The sequence below is a fragment of the Furipterus horrens genome, unplaced genomic scaffold (assembly GCF_987537825.1).
Source record: "Furipterus horrens unplaced genomic scaffold, mFurHor1.1.pri manual_scaffold_6, whole genome shotgun sequence".
NCBI lineage: Eukaryota > Metazoa > Chordata > Mammalia > Chiroptera > Furipteridae > Furipterus > Furipterus horrens.
This window is the reverse complement of record NW_028327176.1, coordinates 71,255,440-71,277,703: the sequence shown is the minus strand read 5'-3', so window position 1 is coordinate 71,277,703 and position 22,264 is coordinate 71,255,440. Positions and strand designations below refer to the sequence as shown.

General features: G+C 53.8%; 1 pseudogene across 1 annotated transcript; it reads left to right on the top strand.

Moving 5' to 3' along the window:
- The first annotated feature begins 760 nt into the window (after positions 1-760).
- On the top strand, positions 761-20,500 carry LOC150006466 (sialate:O-sulfotransferase 1-like; annotated as a pseudogene). The gene is made up of 6 exons (XR_016511883.1): positions 761-773; positions 1,566-1,687; positions 14,430-14,591; positions 15,609-15,773; positions 18,447-18,647; positions 19,873-20,500. The product of XR_016511883.1 is annotated as a sialate:O-sulfotransferase 1-like (transcript).
- The last annotated feature ends 1,764 nt before the right edge of the window (positions 20,501-22,264 follow it).

The following is a 22,264-nucleotide window of genomic DNA, read 5'->3' as shown; positions in this document are numbered from 1 at the left end:
CGACAGGCACTCAGTGATGTCCAGAGGCTGCGGTTGCTGCCATCCCCAGCAGCTCTGGCACTGCAGTGCATGCTGGGGCCCCATGCTCTGTGGTGTATCAGGCACCTGTTGTGTGTCAGAGTCAGGGCTGGGTGTGGGGAGCACGGGGAGCACAGGGGCGACCCAGATGTAGCCTCCCCCTGGAGCTGTCCCTGTGGCCTGGGACACCCATAACCCTGGTCACTCTGTGCCCTGCCTGCACTACTCACCCTCTCTGTCACGTGCCCCAGAGCCTGTCTCTCAGTGTCCGTCCCACCCCAGAGCAGCTGGGTGAGGACCACAGCCCAGTCCATCTAGCTATTTTGGTCTTTTGGGGCCTAGTCGTGCCACAGGACAGGAAGGAATTCTGTGAGCCCAGCATAAGCCACCCCCCCAAGCGTTTACCCCAAAGGCTGGGCAGCCACATCAGGGCTGGCATGTGGGTGCATGTTGCCCCTCAGAACAACTCTAGTTGCCAGGCATTATGTAGGCGAGGAAACAGAGTCTCGGAGTCCATGACATGCCCAGGTTTCAGAGCAAGTCACCAGCAGGGCCAGGACTTGACCTCCAACGAGTAGGATGCTCAGCCTGGACTTTTCCTGGGACAAGGGTGCTTTCCTTCATTGGCGCCCAAGTAGGTCGGTGTCCTGATGTCCAGACTACGATGTGTGGTTGATCAGATGGGCCTCCAGACCCAGGGCTGGGTCCTGCTTCGCAGTTTTGCATGGAGAGCCCTCCAGTCATGGAGCTGCCTGGTGAGGTTTCTGCTGCTGGCCAAAGGTGCGGCAGGCAGGGGCGGGGAGAGATGCCGAGCCCCAGGAGAGCTGGTGTGCAGAGGAGCCTGGGGTGAGAATCAGGGTGCTGTCTGGAGAAACTCTGATGACTCAGGAAGAAATAGGAGCAGTTGGTGCTGGAACATTCCAGGAGGTTTGTTCAGCACCAAGGAAGCCAACTAGGGGTCTGCAGTTTTCTGCCAGAAGGTCTGGAGCACAGTGTGGCCAGAAGCTTCCTCTGTGACACAGGTTTAAGGCGTATTCCTAGAACTTGGTGGGAGTTCAAGACTGGAAGCAGAACAGTGGTAGACAGACTCAGTGGCACAGTGGGAGGGGATGTGGCAGGATTTCAGGTTTCCAGATCTACTTCTCTCCCCACACGTTCACGGGGAAGTCCTAGACTTTTCCAGAATATCAGCCTGTCGGGTCACCTCATGCAGAATCTGGCACATGGCAGGTGTACAATCCAGATTTGTTGAAGGAAGGAAGGACACCATTCCCTGAGAGCTGGCAGGAATAGTGAGACCTGCAGGTTTCAGACATGGGGCCCCTTGTCAGTGACCCTGGGTGACCACGGTTCTGGTGCCTGGTTTCTCTCAGGAGCTTGGCTTGACCACACCCCATCTAAGGCAGTTTGCCTTCTCCGGTGTGAACTCTGCCCCCGCTGAGGGTAGTTACACCTGTTTCAGGATCTGAAGCCACCAGTTTCCATGGGGACAGATGCCAACCACCAAGAGCACCATTTCTCACCGGAATCCCTTTTTTTTCCCCTAGGGAGGACAGTCACGTACCGAGGGTGCTTCAGATTGCCGGAGAATGTCACACACACCTTCCCCGACTTTCTGATACAGGTCAATGTGACAGTGGAGATGTGTTCGGGATTTTGTGCCCAGAAAGTAAGAACAATTATAATTCCACCACAATCCAACGTGTGCGGTGGTCTCAGAGAGGGGGCAGGTGCTGGTGCTGGGTTGCAGACGTCTGTCCGCTCTCGCTTTCAGCATTGGGGGCCCTGCTGCAGACACCTCTGAGGGTGCAGACGTCCCTTTGGTCTCATAGTGGGGGCCCTGCTGCAGACACCCCTGAAGGTACCTGCAGGGAGCCCTTGGCTAAGGCCAGTGATTCCAGGCTGGGTGGGGAATTATCAGCAAAGGTTGTAAAAGCTGAAAGGATCATGCCTTTCTCAATGTGAGTGAGCTCTTGGCATAAGAGTCGGGTGTTAAATTTTAAGACTTAGCTTGGAAACAAGAAGATGCTGGCTTGGGGCTCAGGGACAGCAGATGGATTTTCTGGTGTGTGTGCTGACAGCCTTGGACATGAACTTGACTTCAGGGACTGTAGTCACACGGGCACCTTCGGCTCAGCTTGGGCCAAGGAGTGGAGCATGACTCTATGCAAGGGCTGGGCTGGGCACCAAAGGCTATGGTCCCCACATCATGTCTTGGGTCTGGGGTGGGAACATCGGCCAAGGCCAGAAAGGGCTTGCAAAAGGCAACCCCCAGGAATTGTGAAGTGAGGTTGCTGAGACCAGCGGGCTGTCCAAAGAGCATTAAGGTGTGGGGTGGAGTCCCGCAGTCTCCAGATTGATATGGATGCTGCAGGCTGAGGAATGGCCCTCAGTGGCAGTAGGCTGGGGTTTGGGACTGCTGCTATGTGCAGAGCTTCAGTAGCCTTGATGGGACGGTGATACCTCGCAGTGTCACAAAGTGGGGCTGTGAGAGAGGAGGGCCTGGGCGATGATGATGATGATGATGATGATGATGATGATGATGATGATAGTTATCAACTGTAGCTAACATATATTAATCATTTATTCCACGCCAGGTACTGTTCCAAGCCCAAACATGTTAACCCATTTACTCCTCATAACAATCTTATGGGATAGTTACTACGATTAGCTGCATTTTGCAGGTGAGGAAACTGAGGCATGGAGAGCTTGAGCATTCTGCCCAAGATCACACAAACAGTAAGGGGGAGCCAGGATTTGAACTCAGTGTAGCTCCATAGCATGCTGGTAGCTTGAACAGGACAGGAAGTGGGCCTCAGGGAAGGCAGATGTGGGGGACATGAAGAAGCCTGCCCTCCACAGGTACCCCCTCCCAACCCCCGTCCCTGGGAGCTACCTGTCCTCGGCTAATGGCTAACATGCTCTCAGCGCTCTTGAGATGCTTCCCCTGGAGGTGGGTGGAGACAAAGCCTTTCATGGGCACTTTCCCCTTGCACACACACAGCCTTTGAAGTGTCTCTTGCATGACCAGCACTTCAGAAACCTCTGCTAAAGATGTCTTAGGCGTCAGGGAATCACTAGACACATGTAGTGAGCCAAGAACAGTTTGTTGATTTGCAGACATCTGGCCTGGGGATCTCTACTCCCCCTACCCCCACCTCGTGGGAGCAGAGCCCCAGATACAGAGAGTAGGGACACCTGCTTCTGTGCACACAAGGAAACAAGCTGCTTCCCAGGGCTGCCTTCACACCTGCAGCTAGAGCAGGTCCCTGGAGAGCACCCCCTGGAGTCAGAGGAGCTCAGCTGGGCCCAGCAGGCTACAAGCCCAGGGAGGCGTCCTGTGTGCTGGGCGCAGTGCTAGGGGCCTGCCCACCGGTGCCCTGCTTGAACCCTCCCCACTCCCCCTTAGGGGAGATGCTCTGACCCCCACTTGGTGCAGAGCCAGCGCAGGCTCACACATAGGCATGGAGCTGCTGGCTGTGCAGCCCACTCGTGACGCGTGCCCCTCTGCTCGAGTGCTGCTCCCTCTGTGTGGCATTGCGGGGAGGGGGACCAGTAGGGTGAGTGCAGCAAGGAGGCAACGGGAGAGAGAAGAAACAGGGAAGGCAGGAGACAGACGTCACTGCTGCATGTGTTTAGTGCTGTGAATTATTTTTAATAGGTAATAGGCTCTCATGGAACACAATAAAAAGATACCCAAGTGCTCAGAGGGGAGAGTCTTCCTCTCCCCTCTCCCCGGTGTCGCACTCGCCTAGCGTCTGTCCTTCCTCGGAGGCAGCCTATGGCTCTGACTTCCTGTGTCCACTTTCAGAGAAAATCTATGACTATTCAAGCAGTTGCTTCTTTCTAAGTCATTATTCCTTTACAAACCCCCAGATGGTAACGAGCTACTCACACTACCCTGTACCGGACTCCTTTTCCTGGGCCATCTGTCTTAGCGATTGCTCCCTATTGGCAAGGAAAGTGCTTTCCCAATCTTTTATTCCATTACATGGAGGTCCTATAATTTATTTAACCAATCCCCTGCTGTTTCACATTTAGCTTGTTTCCAGCCTTTTGCTTTTATAAATAAGGCTGCAGTGACTCTCCTTGTGGGTGGCTTGTTTTGTTTCGGTGGATCGGTGAGATGGAGTTCCCGGGAGATGCTGGGTCACAGGCTGTGTGTCCTCGTCGTGTTGGTAGATGTTGCCATATTGCCCTTGGCCAAAGTTACATTAATTTTACACCCCCACGGCGATGTCTGAGAGGGAAACGAGGCGCCCTGCGACTCTTCTTTTAGGGACAGTGCCTTCAAAGCAGCATCCTAGGTAGATAGCCCAGTATTCTGGGGGCGCCTCCTCTGGGGCAGCCCACGAGGGCCCAGGGATTGCTGCCTGTGATTACAGACACACAGCTTTAAGATTTAAAACTCTTCAACTTCTATTTTCAGCCTTCTTCATTCTCACTGGCACCAATCCACGTTGCTGCAATTTCACATCGGCGCTTGTGCCAATGGTACCTGCAGGCGCTTGATCTGTTCTGCAGTTTTGCCCTTTAGCACCTTGAACGTCTCTCCTCGTTGTGTGTTTCAAGGACAAGCTATCTGCTCAGCTCTGGCTAGTGCTGGTGGGAACTGTTGAGGTCAGAGCCGGGAAGAGAGGGCATCCAGGGTGCTCAGACGTGCACTTTGCCCTCAGGGCTTGTTTCTTTTCCTGGCCTCCCCTGTGCTGTGGGCTGGGAGGGCACGTGTTTCGGCCAGTCCCATTGTTTAGATGCTCAGAAGTTTGCAGCTGTGAGGAACAGAGTCATCGTTTCCGGCTGTAATGTGGAAAGCAGGTCTTGGCAGGATGCATTCTATGAGATGTGGACAAACACCTAGGCTGACACCAATGGGGGGTGGGGGGTGCCAGCAGAGCTCAGACGCGGGGGAGTCCAGGCCCCTACTCATGAGGTAGAGCTCACCCCTGCGGAGGGACTAGGACAGGACCCTGCAGAGGGAAGTCCATGCCTGACGGGGGCGAGGGGGGCTTGGCAGCGGGCTTGGGGAGGAGGACTGCACCTCTATGGAAGGGTTAGATGCGGGGCAGTGTCCACAGGTGGACGAGGCGTGTGCGGGGCAGGTTGTAAGACTAGGCAACCGTTGAGCAGTAAGCGGCTGGTGGAAAACAGCCCAGCTTGCCCAGAGCGGAGGGCTGCACCGTGGGGTGGACGGTGGGGTGGGGACAAGCTGCAGTGGGCCTTGGACGCCTGCCTCAAAGTCCAGATGTTTGCCGGGGGGTATGAGGGAGCTACTGATGGTGTGCCCGGCGTGACCCTTCACAGCTGCAGGGAGGATGCTGGGAGGGGGAGGGCAGAGGTGTTCTCTGTGGATCCCTTTGTTTTAGGATCTGTCTGTGCATGGAAGGATATTTAGCAGCATTTTTACCCACACTGTCTCCAAACAAGACCAATGTCCCCTGCAGGATGAAATTGTCTCCTCCTCCCCAGTCAGAACCACAGCCCTAGAGGGCAGCTTGAATGTGTTGATTCAGCAACGCCCAGCCATGGCCCACATTCCCCATGAGTCTGAATCCTGCTGAACAATTGTCTTTTCAACTCTTTGGTGAGGATGAAGAAGGAAATGCTGCCCCTGAGGTCTGGTGAATGTGACATCAGCTGGAAGTTCAGCTGACCCTGGCCAGCAGTGACCAGCGACCTCTTTGCAGGAATGGTTTTCTCTCTTCTATCCTGGATGCTGAGGGTGGGTGAGAGAGGTGAATTCAGAGATGTCTGGTTGCACTTTCCTGTCTGAAGTGCCAAGCACTTTCTCTCCCGAAAGCCCAGCAGCACCCAGGCTGCAGGGCTGACCCAGTGGAAGCTTCGTCTCATCCTAGTTTGGCTGAAAGACAAGCTCAGGTGTTCTGTGATGTGGGAATTGTTACATAAAGCCACAGCCACATAGTGGACTATAATACAGCCACTGAAAATGTTTTCAGAGACTTTTATGATGGAAAATGCTCACAGCAGAATTTTAAATGGGGCAGCACAAAGTCTGGGGCAAGGGGCAAGGGCGGAATTAGGTTTGGCTGGGTCCTGGCCCCCCTTCCCTCCTGCAGCAGCAAATGTGAGAGGTGGGGCTTGGAGACAGGAAGAGAGGAGGCGCTCCCCTTGCAGTGCCCCAATTTTAAGCAACCATCTGGGGTTTATTTGTAGCCCCAAATAAAAATCTCTATTCTTTGCTAGTTAGTTGAAATGGATTTGGGGAGCTCCAAGGGTGTAGTTTGACAGAAAAAGAACATTTTGGGGAATATCAGCATCTTAATGATCTGACTCTCTGCCAGCAAGAGGGACTTGACCAATGTAATGTGTTTTTAAACACAGTAAAATGAACTTGTCTAATTGTCTGTGATCGTAGCAGAGATGGAAGGAAACCTGCTCGCTCTCAGTACTCAAGAACCCATCACCTCCTTCATTTGGACAGGGGTGAGGATGAGGAGGGAGGGGGCAGCTCAGAGATTTACATTGCCACCAATTCCGAATGGGGGGGTGATTAATTTTGGAAGCCCAATGTTTGTGTGCAGACAAATAGACCATTTGTGGGAGTGTGCAGCCCCACAGTGGGGCTGAGGAGTGAAATCTAATACCATCTGTAAATAGGTTACTACCATGTGAAGCTGCCCCCACCATTATGCCTGTGATCCGAGGTTTTATCTGCCAGCCACGGCGGCGGGTCTACCGAGAAAGGAACCAGAGGGACAGGAGGGAGCCTTTCAACTTTGCCTCTTTTACCCTCTTTTGAGTTTATAAGTTCTTCATAGAGAATATTAATCTCCTAGATGCCTTCCCATTGACTTTCTTCTAGGGTTTTTTCTCTGGCTATTTAATGGCAGCACTAACCCAGCTGCCTATGAAATGGAAAAGGGTGTGTTGATCTGGAACCTGCTTGTTCTCTGCTGGGCGGCCGCGCGGCCTAAATCCGCCTGGGCCCCAATAGGTGCCGTCTATCCCGGGGGGCTCATACCTCCATGGGACACGCAATTTCACGCTCTGCCGCGGTTGGGTCTGTAAGAGTCTGGGTTTCGTGACTTGCTGCCTTTACAGTAAGAATTTTTCTTCTTTGCCAACATGCTATACAGTCAGTCTAGTCGGCACTTGTTAGGGTGTTGCTTTGGATTTCTTATAACAATTCTATAGTAAACCTGTTGGTGTTTTCTGTGTGTCTTTAAAGAACATGTATTGTTTTCTTTGGTGGTGGTGGGGTTACATAGCTCTTATTTTAGAAAATTTTAGAAATTTTTGGAAATGTGGAAATAAAAATAAAACTCACTTGTAACCTTACCACATCAGAGAAAATAACTAATAACATTTTGCACACTTTAGGTCTTTTATTCTAGGAATACACATACACACACACATCTCTCTCTCTCTCTGGAGAGAGAGAGAGAGAGAGAGAGAGAGAGAGATGGATCTGTTTTTAATAAATTGAATCTGTCCTCGCATTTGTTTCCTTTTCTCACTTAGTGTTTCATGAACTTCCTTTGGCCATACTATGCCCTTCCTGGCTGTAAGGTATTCCATCCTCTACTGTTGGACATTTAGGCTTTTTTTTTTTTTTTTTTTTTTTAATTATAAACAGTACTGACAGGCATGAACATCCTATGGGCAAACCTTTGAGCATGTTCATGCTTATTTCCTGGGGCTATATTATCAGACACAGAATTGCTGGGGCACAGCTTATATACATTTCCTATGTGCACTTATTACACTTCCAGTATACTTTGAGCGGTGAATCACCTGGCCTCTCATTCTGAAGATGGTAGGAAGGCAGCTGTAGAGTCATAGGTTTGGCTGGGTCCTGGGTTCATAGCCCTGCTCTGCCTCTTTTTCACTTTGTGATTCTGGCCAATCATGTAGCCCTGAGCCTTTGCGTCCTCATGCGCTGAGCAGGGTTGGCGATGGTAGAAATGCCTCACCAGACTGTGAGGGGGACTCGGTGACTTTGTGGACATGAAAGAGTTCTGTGATTTGGGTGTCTTTTGTGTAGCGAGTATTCCAGATGATGGGATGATGATCGCTATTATTCAGCTTCCCCTGGCTCCTTTGCTGTGCATGGGGTGTTTGGGAAACTGCCCGAGACCAGGGTCTGTCCCTGTTCCTTGTCAGCAGAAATCCAGGTGACTTGGGATCCCGAGCATTTGGTGGTTCTGAGCCAGAGTGTTTAATGGACTCTTCTTTCTGATGCGTGTTTGGCTTTGACAGGAGGGTGTTGCATGGAGAGGGCTTAGTGGGTCTACTGTCTGGTGCTCAGTGTCTGCAGAGAGCCACTGCCCGAGGGAACATCCCATGGAGGCTCCTGGAGACACTGACATTTGCCCCAAAGAATCTTGGAGAAGCTTCTGGACACATGCAAGTGGACTATGAGCCAGCTCTTCTTATGGAGAAGGCCCTGCCCCCACCCCACAGCTTTGCCCTCCCCCAGACTCAGGCCAACCAGGTGGCCGAGTGTCTCCCCTCTGACAGGCACCTCACAGGTATTTCACTCCATCCTCAAATCTCCCTTACAGATGCGGAAATCGAAACTCAGTCCATCTTCCCTGAGTCTCACACCTGCTGACTCCAAAGCCAATAATCATTAAGCTATGCCCCTATCATAGGTGATAAAACCAAGGCTCAGAGAGGCTCTGTATCTTGTCAACACCCCTGTAAGCTGACACCAAGCCTCGGTCTGGCCACCCCCCTCCCCGAAGCCGCCTCTCCAAACCACACAACGCCCCGCTCTGCAGTCAGACCCCAGGCTCTCAATCACAGTTCCAGTTGACGGGTTTTCCTTCAACTTGACGTTTGCCCGAAAGCACCAAAAGCAAAGCTGGGCCCCTCATCACCTGCACGCAACCACCTTGGAGAACGTCTTCATTCCCTTTTCGTGTCTTGAATGTCAGACTTGCCTCTGGAGTGAAGGGAACTGCCTTGGAGGAAAAGACTGGTCAAAACTAACCTCTAGTTGATGGAATCTGCTAGTTTGCAGATTTCATCAAAAAATCCCTGCATTCATGCGTTCACCTCCAAGGAGTTGAGTGTGGGGTGTGCCGAAGCCCTGGACTGGACTCCAGGAAGCTGGCTTGTTCCACTCCCCCAATGGTCTGAGCTCCGGGGCTGCTCACCGCCTGTCTCCAGGCCTCAGTTTCCCTTCTGAAACTTGAAGTTCTGATCTCTGAAGTTTCTGGAATTCTGTGTAAGCATGGAGATCCCAAGAAAGGTCTCAAGGAGGAATGAAGAGGGAGGAGATGAGACCCAGATGGGCCAGTTTGTAGAGGGGCCCTATTTGCGGCCTTACTCCCTGCCCATTGGAATGGCCATTCCTTGACCCCTTGGCCACTACCAAGCCTTTGCACATGGATCCCTACCACCCAGAGAGCACAGCTCAGCTGTATCATGATCTGGCTCCAGGCTGGACACCCAGGCTGGGGCTGGAGGGGAAGTGTCAGGATTAGGATGTGTTTCCACCCTGCTTTCCAACACAGGCTTGGTGGCTCCCTCTTTAACCCTTTGTCTATTGTACTGAAATGCTTCCACATCTGTGTTTGGGCTTCTGTCCTTTTTCTGCCTTGCTTTTTCTAATCATTTTCTCCTTTCTCTCTGTTTTCTCTCTCTCTCTCACTGAAGTCTGGGTTGGGGGAAGGAGTGGATAAGTTGGCAGAGAGATAAGATTCATCAATATTTAATTTTTATGGAAATCATGTCCTAGAAATCCTCAAGGGGCTGAAAATTGTTCTATGTTTTCAGAATCCAGTGATGTCGCTGAAGTGGTTATGTTGTAAATAAAACCACATTACTGTCTGCAGCTCTCCCGTTGCTCTGCAAATACCCAGAAAGTTGACAGTTTAATCCACTCAAGGAAGTGAAAAAGTTCAGGTCACTGGTGGGGGGCAGCCTGTCCTCAGTCCTGGGATGTAGGACTGTGAGGCCTCAGCATTGGCAGCAGCATTACAGCCAGGGAGGGAGACAGAGCCAGGTGCCCTTAGTAGAGCTACCGTGGTGGTGAAGTCTTCTCTAAACAGGAATCCCAGGAGAACCGAGCCCTCTGCGGTCCCTGATGTTGGGGAAGGTTTGCTTAGATACTGCAGCTTTCTTCTCCTCCCTCATACCCTGGGAAAAAGTGACCAACAGAAGGTTCATGCCCATGTCCATTGCCAGTTGAGGGGAATTGGGATCTGTAAAGGAATTCATTCATTCGTTCATCCATTTGTTCATTGGTTTGCCCATCAAGCATTGATTAAGCATCCGCCACGCTCTGGAGAATGCAGCAAAGCTCACCAGACACACAGAGATCCCTGTGTAAGTTCTCGGCACAGTGGCAAGCAATGAACAAGTCAGTAAGTTGCATGTTGGCTGCTGACAAGTTATGTGGAGGAAAAATGAAGCAGGAACCTTAGGTATTAACCTATGAGAAATGAAAATATTTATTGATTGGAGGTCTTGTCCATGAAGCATTCATAGCAACTTTATTCGTAACAGGTAGAAACCAGAAATAGCCCATGTGTCCCTCAAGTGTATGAATTAACAAACTGGTACATCCACACACAGGATAATAACAATAAAAAGGAACAATCTACTAACAGATAAAACGACATGGGTGGATTTAACAAATGTGTTTCTGAATGAAAGAAGGCAGACACACAAAAATAGACATTGGATGACTCTATTTATAGGACGTTCTAGAATAGACGAAATGATCTGCGGTGATAGAAATCAGGATAGCAGTTGCTTTGAGGGAGGGAGGGCTGACTGGGAAGGGCTGGAGGAACCTGGTGTGAGGGAAATGCAGTGTGTCTTCATTCATCAAGACTGGCTGAATGGCACACTTAGGGTCAGTGTCTTTCATTGCTGTTACACTTCAATGAAACAAAATTAGAAAGCACAGCCAGGGAATAAATAGGGTTCATTGGGGTGGTCGGAGGAGTGTTACAGCTTGAAATAGAGAAGCTAGAGAAAGCCTCATGGCTGAAAAAAGTGAAGGAGAAAGCCATGAGGGTTTCTGGGGAAAGAACACTCATTCTAGGCAGAAAGAACAGCAAGTGCAAGGGCCCTGAGGTTGGTATGAGACTACAGTGGCCAGGACCCGAAAGAAAGCTAGTGTGTTAGTTTACCATGGCTGCTGTCACAAAGTACTGCAGACTGATGGGTGACTTAAACAACAGAAATGTATTTCCTTACAGTTCTGAAAGCCAAAGTCTGAGATCAAGGAGTAGGCAGGGTTGGTTCCTTCTGTCTTGGGCTTGTGGATGGCACCTTGTCCCTCTGTCTTCATGTGGTTGTCCCTTGGTCTGTGTGTATTTGTGTTCTAATCTCTTCTAATAACCACACCAGTCGGATTGCATAGGGGCCTACCCTAATGGCCCCACTTAAACGTAAGTACTTCTTTAAAGACCTTATCTCTAAATGCAGTCACTTCTGAGGTATAGGGGTTAGGATTTCAACATACGAAATTTAGAGAACATAGTTCGGCCCACAACAGCCAGTGACACAGTCAGGTGGCTGCGTGTTCTCCCCCATTGCTGCCTTGGGGGCCCCAGCTGCTGGTTTCTGCTTGCTGCGATGCAGGTGTTGGTCTGGGACAAGGTGACAGGATGGCTTTGTGGAAGAGGATGGATGGTGATGGTGGAGGCCGGAGGCTACGATTCGCTAACTCCCGTCAGCAGAGCTTCCAGAAAGCCAGTGGTGCTCTGATTGAGGGTCAGGCCTCAGATTTCACTTTCTATGCAGCAATGGCCTGGCGGCCCTGGGTGGTTGGAGTCTAGCTGGACATGCTGACAGGGTTTATCAGCCTTTGTCCACTCACTGCCAAGTCCAGTTGCCTCGGCTCTGCACTGTGACAGTGGCCCTGGCTGCTCATGCTGGACTGTCACTGCTGCTGACACTGAGGGCAGCTGTGGTTGGAGGTGTGGCAGGTCCCAAAGTTAGAGCCTCGCTGTGGCCACTGAGTCGTCACAGCAATTCCTTTCAGTTTGTGCCTGATCAAGACTAAAGGCCCACAAGTGCCAAGTGGGGGAGGGCCTTCTGATCTTTGCTTGGTCCTGAGCATTTGGGGCCTTGGCGGGGGAGCCAAAGTGAGGAGCTCAAGGAAGCAAACTCGTGGTACTCTGAGTATCAGTGGTCTGGGGCCCACCTCCAGCAGAGTCAAAGGCCTTAGGACATAAAAATATTGGAGCACCTACTATGTGCTGGACACTGGGCTGGGTCCTTCTCGTGCATTCTCCCAGCATCCTGTGAGGTGGATATCATTACCCCCATGTCACAGATGAGAAAATCGAGGTTCAGAAGGGCAGTTACTTGCCAAGGTCACACAGATACCGAATCATGACACCAGAACTTGAGTCCAGGTCTTATGGATTATGAGCCTGGTGCTTTCTCTACGACATGGTGCTTCCTCCCTCTGACGTAAAAGTCCATGGACACCCAGACAGCTGCTCACCCCCAGCCCCACCCCCACCCCCACCCCGGTTCCAGCCTCTCCCAGGAAGGGCTTGCGGACAGCGTGCCAGTCTCGCTGCCCTCAGGATGGACAAGGGGAAGCTAGTGAGAAACAACACCCTCCAGCTCTTCCAGGCAGGCAGATTCATGGAATGTGTCCATCTTACAGATGGAAAAACTAAGGTTCCAAAGGGGACGTGACTTGCTTGTGGTCGCGTAGAATGTTGTCAGGGTTTTTCCAATGCAAAACGAAGCTCGGAGCTCTGGAAGCAGCGAGTGCAGCAAGACAGTGTTTGTGTGGGTAGGGGGGCAGGTGTGTAATGTGACAGCAGGGAAAGAGTCTGCCCCCCTCCCCCCAGTCCCTTAAGTGGCACCTCAGCTTGGAGAGACAGACGGTGGACCTGGGCCCTGGTGAAAGCCCTGGCAGAGGCGAAGCTGCCCCTCAGCCTTGACGAAGGACGAGGGACGCAGGGAGAGGCTCCCACCGGAGAGAGCATCCGCCTGTGCCTGGAACAGCAGCCCTGCATGGGGGCAGCGCCCCCAGCACCTCCTCCCCTCCCTGCTGAAGCCTGTCCCCGCCCCCAGGCTCTGCTTCGCCCGCCCGCCCTTGGCTGGGACCCCACCTCCATTGTTTTCTCTGAGATCCTCCGCCAGACGTTGCCAGCACCCCCCCCACCCCCACCCCCAACCCCCGCTCAGAAGCCCCTATTGATTTGTTTTTATTTATTTCCTTATTTATGAGATTTCGCCGTGGGCAAAAAATAAAGAGGTTTGCGCAGCGCTTCCTTTCGCTGCGATGTCTTCTCCGCCCACAGCCTCCCTCCCGCGGGCACGCCCACTCCTGCCTCCTCTGCTCTCTGCACACTCCAGCCGGCTCGGGTGTCCTGTGTTCAAGACGCGAAGATGAAGTGTGTCTGCGGGGCCAACCTAGTGCCCAGGGCACAGTAGCTGCTCAAAAAATAGCTGTGAGAGAGGTGGGCAGGGAATGTCTGAGGGAAGCCGAGGATGACCTACTCTTGGGTGCGAGCGCTGAGTGGGCGCCCAGCGCGGTTCCCGGCAGTGAGGGCCCTTCTCATCTAGTCCACGTAAGAAATGTGCAAGGTGGATTGGGTTACCTTTGTTCAATGGTGAAGTTCAGAGAGGTTCAGCACCTTGCGCAAGGATACCCAGCCCAGGGACCCAAATTCACATCCAGGCCTTCAAGATGCCCTCACCCCCGCTCTCTTCATCTTCGTATGCGCTCACCCCTGCTCTCTTCATCTTCGTATAGGGAGCCCTCCTCAGGGGAGCAAGAAACCGTGTAAAAGACCACCAGGAGCGGGCTTGGTGAGTCCTGGCAGGACCCCTTCATTCTTAGGAAGCTCCCCCTGGGCTCAGTGCCCTGGCGGATTGAGTCTGCTCCCACTCACCCTTCCTGTCATGGAAAGATGGGTGCGTGTGATCTGTCCTTGGCCCTGAACCCCACCCTGCGGGCACTTCAGGTGTAAGCGTAGGGAAGGGTCTCTTCCCAGGGAGAGCTAGCGGGAATTCCAGAAGTTACTCAGGGCTCTCAGTCTGTTGGTTAAACACGTGGCATGTGGAGCCCTAACTGCTCCATGTGGGCTTATCTGACCCACACATGCATGTTCTCGAGTGGATCCCACTGTCCAGAGGGCCCGCTGACAACTTCCGAGTCCAGTTGCAGGCTCTGCTCCCTGCCGTCCACACATGCCTCGCCCTCCATCATAGCTCCGCTCTCACTGTGCTGTGACTGTTGACTTGTCACCGGCCAGCTGAGGGCTACAGGGGGGCAGAAGTCACATTTCATGGAGTTGGTCTCCCTGGGCTTGGGCACAGAGCCTGGAGCTGGAAGGACAGATGGACATCCCTGTGGATCCCCTGTAGTTGGCAATACACCCACGTGTTCATCCTGCACCTGAGCTGCAGGAGGTGTGGCCCTTGCATTCCCCGAAGATGCTTCTCTTTCTCTCCTTGTCTGGCAGGAGTTCCCCTTGGCCGTCCTCAGAGGCTGGGAGTGCTACTGCGCTTACCCCACCCCTCAATTTAACCTGTGAGATGCAAAGTGGACAGCTCGTGCTGTGGCCAGGACCCTGAGGCCCAGAGGCTGGCAGAGTACTGCGAGGTCTACCAGACCCCCGTGCAAGGTGAGCACCCCTCCCCCACCTAGAGGTGGACAGGGCGTGAAGGGCCCTCCTCCCTGTGCCTGCCTCTGGTTGTGGCATTTGGCCTGGGGGATTGGGAATGCTGCCCATGGCTGAGTGTGCAGCCCTGGGGAAAGAAGGGCATCTGTGTAAAAACCCTGGCACCTTCGTGGGTGGTCTTACCTTGGGATAATGGGATGGAGGGGTCCTCCACCATCCCTGGAGCCGGGACATGGATGCAGGGCTCAGTTTAAAGAGCACCTGACCTCTACCTGCGTCTCTCTGTGGTGAAGGTGTTCTGAGGAAGAAGGGAAGAGCAGAGAGGCGGGCCCAGAGGGATTGCTATGACAAGGTGGTGGCGTTGGTTGACATGGGAGCTCAGTGGCCACAGGGGCCTCAGAAGCTTCCATGAGCCAGCCCAGGACCTGGAGACCGTAAGGCTCCTGGGCTATGATGTGTGAGCTTCCAGTCTGCTGCAGCTGACCGTAGGGGCTGATGGAGGAAGATCAGACAGGGGGGATGCTGCCGCCTTTATAGAGCACCTACTGTGTGTGACCCAGCACAGCCCGGGCTTTGGGCTTTCACATGATTTCATGTAGCCCTGGGGGGAAGGAAGAGCAGGCTCAGAGAGGTTGCTTGCCTGAAATTAGTCCAGCTGGCTTGTTGCTGGCTATACCCGGGTGTGGGGCATCGGTCAGCCCAGCCATGACCCCAGATACCTACTCTGAAATCATCTCTGCTGTGCTGGTAGCCATGACACTGGCCATGGAGACAAGCAGGGGCTGAGGGTCCACAGGGTGCCCATTTGTACCACGCTCTTGCATGGGCTTTGGAGACCCCATTGTCATTGGGGCTTTCTCTGGCCAGCCACAGAGCTGTGCGGCCCTTCCCCTCTCTGGGCCTCAGTTCACACTGCTATTAAGTGGGAGTCTCCATCAGCAGTTTCTGCCTAGGAGTCTGGGGGCAAGTCTGTGAGTCACTGTGGGGGTGAGTAACCCTGAGACGACGTCTGGCTTTCAGACACTCGGTGCACAGACAGACGGTTCCTGTCCACCAAATCCAAAGTGTTTGTGGCTTTGTCGAGCTTCCCGGGAGCTGGGAACACCTGGGCCCGGCACCTCATCGAGCATGCCACCGGCTTCTACACAGGGAGCTATTACTTCGACGGAACTCTCTACAACAAAGGTGAGTGGGGCTGCAGAGAGTGGGGCAAGGCAGCTCCATGGCCAGACGGGCCACTCAGAGCGCCAGAGCAGGGCTTTGCACTCTGCGGTGCATGTCAGCATCTCCCGGGGGACTTGTTAAATTCAGCAGGTTGCTGGGCCGGACCCTCGGAGAGTCTGGTTCAGCTGATCTGACATGGAGACTAGGAACTGCCGTTGGTGACAGACTCCTGCGTGATGATGCGGCCAGGCCCAGGACCACACGTGGAATGAAAATTCATGAGATGTATTCTGGATTCAAAGTAGATTGTATCCCTCTCTAGAAACATTTCTTGGATTTCTCTTACCTTTCAGAACCCTCAATAATTAGGTGGGACTATATCTGCTCATTCCTTTGGGGTAGGGGAGGGACAAGGTGTAGCTTATCAAAATGCTATTTTTAAAAAACAGGTCCAAAAATCTTCAAGAGTTTTATGATTTCTAATCTTGTAGAAATAAGAGGCCTTATTAGGTCAAGTAAGTGGCCTAATCTTAAGGACTGAGAACCTCAGGTAAGTCAAGTGGCACTTAAATTTGGTGAAACACATTTCTCTGTTGACAAGTGTTGCAACAGCTGGTCTTCTTCACTACACTTGGGCTTAGGAAAATGATACTCTCAGTAACATCCTAGAGAAAACAGAAACTTCCTGAGCTTGGCAGTGGCTTCAGGAATCGCCCCCAGCAACCTTGGTCTGGCTGGGGGAAAGCCAACATTGTTCATCTAACCCAGACCCATTGTCCTGGGACACCTGCAGGTGGAACGGCCAGGGAAAGCGTGAGGTCCTACCACTCTGGCCTAGTCCCCTGGGAAGCAGCCACTGTGTGCAGGCTGTAGTCACCCACCTGTTCATCTAGAAGCCTGTGCCTTTCTGATAGAGCTGGTTAGTTTGGTCCACAAATGGCTACGTGGCCAGCAGTTCACATAGCCACGTACAAGGGTTGGGTGGCACAGCTGCAAAATGGCTCTAGGGACATCAGCATGTCTCTGAGCCTTACGGGGCCAGTCGGATGTGGCCGCTGGCCTCAGAGCACCTACAGAGCAATGACACACTCAGATGCGAAATTCCCAAGGCAGCTCCAGTGCCAAAATGCCAAGCCTGTCCTGGGTGAGTGTGTTTGGAGTTACACGGGAAAGTGGCCGCTGCTGAAATAGGCTGAAGGAGCGGGAAAGGTGCCCTCAGGTGTCAAAGACCAGATCTCACGTCAACTCGGTCCATGGTTGGACTCCTCTTTCCTGGAAACTCCCAAGCATTTGACAGAATGAATCAAAGTAAAGACTTTTAGTGTTTGGCCCATAGCAGAGATGAGCTTGAAACATTTTGAGTTTCAGTAGGAGATCCCAGACTTCCAGATCCAAAAGAGGCTTGAGAATTTCCAGGCATTTGTACATACAAATGCTTCCCAGACATTCTTGGAAGGGGTAGGGGCTTACTGATGTTTCAGAGAGCCCAAGATAAGCTCATGCACATGTGTGGAGCCTGTCCCCAGAGCTGGCTAGCATAGCTATGCTGGAATATGGTCAGGGGACAAGGTTCAGGGGACATCTTTCCTGGAAGCCTTCTATGCCATCCCACTGCTCCAAGTAGCCCTCCCTAATCTTCGTTCCCCTATGCCCCTATGCTCTGTAGTATACTTGGGCTATTTCCCTACTGGACTGTAAGCTGAAAAACAGGGTCTGAGTCTTGATCCCCAACATAAAGTCCAACAGAGAATGAGCACTCAATAATCATTATTGATAAATATGTGGCTGTGTGTATGAATGGGTAGAGCCTGACCTTCTCAGCCAGAAGTCACTTGGGCTTGAGGCCCAGTACTAGCCCAAGGGACCCAGGAAGAAGGCAGGTCCCCCCCAGCCCAGAGAGATTGTTCCATGGGAACAGGGGTCTGTTCATAGAAACTGGGCCCTGGGTTCTGTAGAGCCGGGCTCCAACATTGTGGATGAGACCTTGGCCAGACCTGCTCTGGGGTCCCAGGTAGAGAACCTCCATAGATGCAAGGCTGGGGCCCTGTTACAGGATCATGGTATAAGGTCAGAGGGCAGGGTGATAGCTGCTTACAGCCCTTGAGTGTGATGATGGGGGTCCTGCTCCTGCTGTGGGGAGGTGGGTGGAAGCTGGGAGCCTCTCAGGGATACACACAGCCATGTAAAGAGAGGCCTGGCTCTGTTGCCATGGTGCTATGTAATCTTGGGCAAGTCCCACACTCACTCTGAACCTCAGTCTCTTCAACCAGTTACGCCTACAGCGATAGTTGACTCACAGGAGTATTGGCGATGTTTATGTGAAATTGCCAAGAAAATGCCCAAACGTATGCATCTCCCATGTTTAGAGATGGGGCGTGGTCAGGCCCTCTGACTCCTGACTCCTGGGGATCTGCAGGAGGTGCCTTACCTCCCTGGTCTAGCAGACGCCATCTTTCCCAATTTGTAGATATCTCCTGCCATCTTGGTCAGGGTCAGTCTTGAGAAGACCACTCCTGTCAACCAGCCATGAGCCCTCCCAGTGCCCTCTGCTCTGCCATCCACGGGCCTCTCTTATGCTCCTATTGTCAGCTTTCCCTCAAGGGTGCAGATTAGCATTCGGATTTACCCGCTGCCTGCTAGCGGGGTCCCCACCACGCCTTCCTCCAATGCGGCTGCCTCCTTTCTCTGCGGCAGGGTTTAAGGGCGAGAAGGACCACTGGCGGAGCCGGCGCACCATCTGTGTGAAGACCCACGAGAGTGGTAGGAGGGAGATCGAAATGTTTGACTCCGCCATCCTGCTGATCCGGAACCCGTACCGGTCCCTGGTGGCCGAGTTCAACCGGAAGTGTGCCGGGCACCTGGGCTATGCCGCTGACCGCAACTGGAAGAGCAAAGGTACAGAAGGGGCCAGCGGGCAGGGGCTCACTGCAACTTTATTCATGGAGTCAACCTGCTGACACACACTTGCTGAAGCCCTACTGTGTACCAGGCACCAGGCAAGGCACCAGGGGCCCAGGGAGCGGGGTCACGGTCTCTGCCCTCAAGGTACTCACAGTCAGCCTTTGGGCAGTGAATTACAGGGGTGCAAGTCCGGGTGGTGAGTGATATGAAATCAAGCCATCAGAAATAAAGCTGTGCTCAGCAGGGTGGTGGCATGGTGAGGTGCAGGGCCACAGGCCAGGCAGGTTGTGCTTGTGTCCCTGCATGACTTCCCAGTGACTCCAGGCAGGGGGCATCCCTCTGAGCCTCAGTTTCCTCATCTGAAAAACAAGGTGGTCCCCATCTTATAGGGGCATGTTGAAGATGAGAGAAAACAAATGCTTCCCATAGCCCAGTTACAGCAACTGTTTTTGTTGGGGTGATTCTTAACATTTGCGTGCTCCGCTCCCCCACCCAAAACAAAACACCTAATTTCTTCATTTGCTGGAAGAGAAATCTCATGAAGTAGGTCATCTGCAGAAGTTTGCAGTTGCCCCTGTCCATGGCTTCACTGTACGTCCTCCCGCCCTGCTGGGCCAGAGCTGAAGCTGGGCTCGTGCCCACCAGCCGCAGTGAGCGCCGGCCGGGTGCCACACTCACTCAGATTTACAGGAGGGCCCGGGAGAGCGAGTCTGGCCTGTGTGGCTTCTTCCTCTCAGCAGGAGTCCCAGGAGCTGCCCCCCCCCCCCATGCCTGCTCAGTCCCTGTCACCCACATTAGGTGCACATAGTTGCCAGGGATGAGATCAAGATGAACGAGGGCCATCTCGGAGAGACGCCCTGCCTCAGTCCCCCATCTGTCTTTAATACACAGCCTGGCCCAGCTCTCCCTGGCAAGGTGCCCTCCCTAAGGTCAAGGAATTCATAGCACACAAGAAAGAGAACCAGTTCTTGGTACACGCAGTTTGCATTTGTTTTAACTTGATGTGTTTGCTGCGGGGCTGGCAGACTCAGGGTCACATCTTCACGGCCTAGGACTCTCCAGAGCCCAGCCTGATACTAACCCTATTCACACCAAGTCACGAAGAAGGCCTTTCTCGTAGGCGATTCGGGCAGGTGGGCCCCGGGCGGTGGGTGGTAGAAGGTCCTGGCCACCCGGCTGGGCAGGCCGGGCCCTGATGTGGCACCGCTCCCCTCCCCAGAGTGGCCGGACTTCGTCAACAGCTACGCGTCGTGATGGTCCTCGCACATCCTGGACTGGCTCAAGTACGGCAACCGGCTGCTGGTGGTGCACTACGAGGAGCTGCGGCGCATCCTGGTGCCCACGCTGCGGGACATGGTGGCCTTCCTCAACGTGTCCGTGAGCGAGGAGCGGCTGCTCTGCATGGAGAACAACAAGGAAGGCAGCTTCCAGCGGCACGGCCGGCGCCCGCATGACCCCTAGCCCTTCACCCCAGAGATGAAGGACTTGATCAACGGCTACATCCGGACGGTGGACAAGGCCCTGTGTGACCACAACTGGGCTGGGCTGCCCAGGGAGTATGTGCCCAGATGATAGGCTGGTGCGCTCTGCCCACCCTGCCGAGAGCCGGGGCTGCGCCAACACTCAGGTGGCGGCCTCGCTGGGACACACAGCTGCTTGTGCGGCCAGCAGGGAGGCTCGCCCAGTGCTGCCTCCCTCCCGGGCAGGGAGGCCAGACACAAGCCCTTAGCCCACCCCGGTGGACACACACGCCTAGCCAGACACACTTAGACACGCCGCTCCGTGCTCACAGTGCCCGTTTGGACAAGCCCAAAACACCCAGTGGGGCGTGCCAGGTGCTCCCGGACTTGCAAACGCAATCACACACAGATGCCAGGTTGTGTTTCCAGAGGCCGTCAGTCTGTCTGTCTCTCACACTTACAGACACACGTTTCCCAGGGCTCTCGGAGGCCCCGGTTTCCTCCTGCAGCCCCAGGCATGGGCATGCTGGTCGGGGTCCGTGACTGAGGGATGCTGGGCAGGGCGGGCATCCCTGCTCTGAGCAGCAAGGACTTGGGCATGAGGTGGGCTCGCAGACTGTTGCTGCTGGGCCACCGGCCCTGACATCCTATAAATGTGTGTGGTGTGACCACTGGGCGCCACGATCTCCACCGCCCTGCCTCCCCTTCTCTGTGGGTGGGCTGGCGGCTCCGTGGGCAGAGTGGAGCACCCCTAACACACACACCGACCTCGGGACCCACCGCAGGCTCTGTGCACCCGCTGCCATCCCTTCCCACATGAGCGCTCCTTGGAGTGGGGCCTCCTGGCCTGGCTTTGTTCTCCAGCTGTCCCCAGGAAAGCTGGGTGAATGCCTCAGATAGAAGGTGGAGGGCGAGGGGAGAGTGGGACAGTGGGACAGTGGGACAGGGAGGGGGCTGGGCCTCAGGGGAGTCCTAGACCCGAGGGCCCATATGCCATCAGGTGGGGACTTGGGATGCGCATGGGGAATCCCAGGAAGGACGGGTCTTGGGGGCCACTGCCACTGGCTGCCTGGCCTATCCTGACAGGCCTCTGCTCATTGTGGGTCCCGCCCTTGGGTCATAAGGAAGGGGCACTGCGTCGTCCCTCAACAGCACAAACCCGGACCCTTGGGGGAGAGGCTATGGCTACAGCTTCTGCTTGACCCCTGGTGGCCATGGCCGAGCGCTCTCTGTCCCCCTGTTACCCACCCCACCACTTCCTGTCACCGCCGCTCTGCCACGTCACCTGTCCCTATTTCCGCTACTCTGTCATTCTTCCCACTCATTCAACCATTTCCTCAACAAAAGGGAAAGGACACCCAAAGGTGCTGAGACTTGCTATGTGCTGGCCTCTGGGAGAAGAAGACCTATATGAAAGGCACCCTTTTCGTACCCACAGGTCATCCTAGTGGGGCCAGGGGAGGGGTCACCACACATGGAGAGAGAAGCCCAGTAGCAGAGAAGCATGTGTGTGTGCCCGGATCTTTGGGGAATGCACTACAGTAACTTTGACCTGGTCTTGACAAACCTGTAGGAATTATCCCAGCAGAGCAGAGGGGAAGGATAATTAAGGCAAAGAGAACAGCATGTGCAAAGGCTCAGAGGCTTGGAAAACCTGGTGTGTTTTTGCAAGCAGGTGAATGGGGCATGGGGCATGTGTGTCTTTCCAAGTCTGCAGCAGAAGGAGGGGAGTGGGCAGGTGCGGACAGAGGTGGGACCCAGAAGGGGACTCTGTCCTTAACAACCACTTAGTGTTCAGCCTCGGAGGGCAGAAGTGCTGATGCCAATTACCTTCCTGGGTCACCCTTTCCCACATGTCTTGGGCTCAGGAATGAAGCTGTGAAGACCAGGGGCTCAGGTATAGAGGTTGGAATGGACCAGGGAGCTTGGCCCAGGGCAGCCAGAGGCAGGGAGGGCTGTAGAGAGCCTAAGTTGCACACTGATCCTGGGCAGATGAGTCTGAGTTTGGGCAGTCCCTGAGCCCCTCTGCAGCTTGTCCAGGCCTGGGGTAACCCCAGCTGGGCCCATTCATCTGATGTCCCCCTCAGCCTGAGCCAAGATGCATGCATCTCAAGGAGAAAATGGGGCAAGGGGTTTGAGGAAACTGGGCAT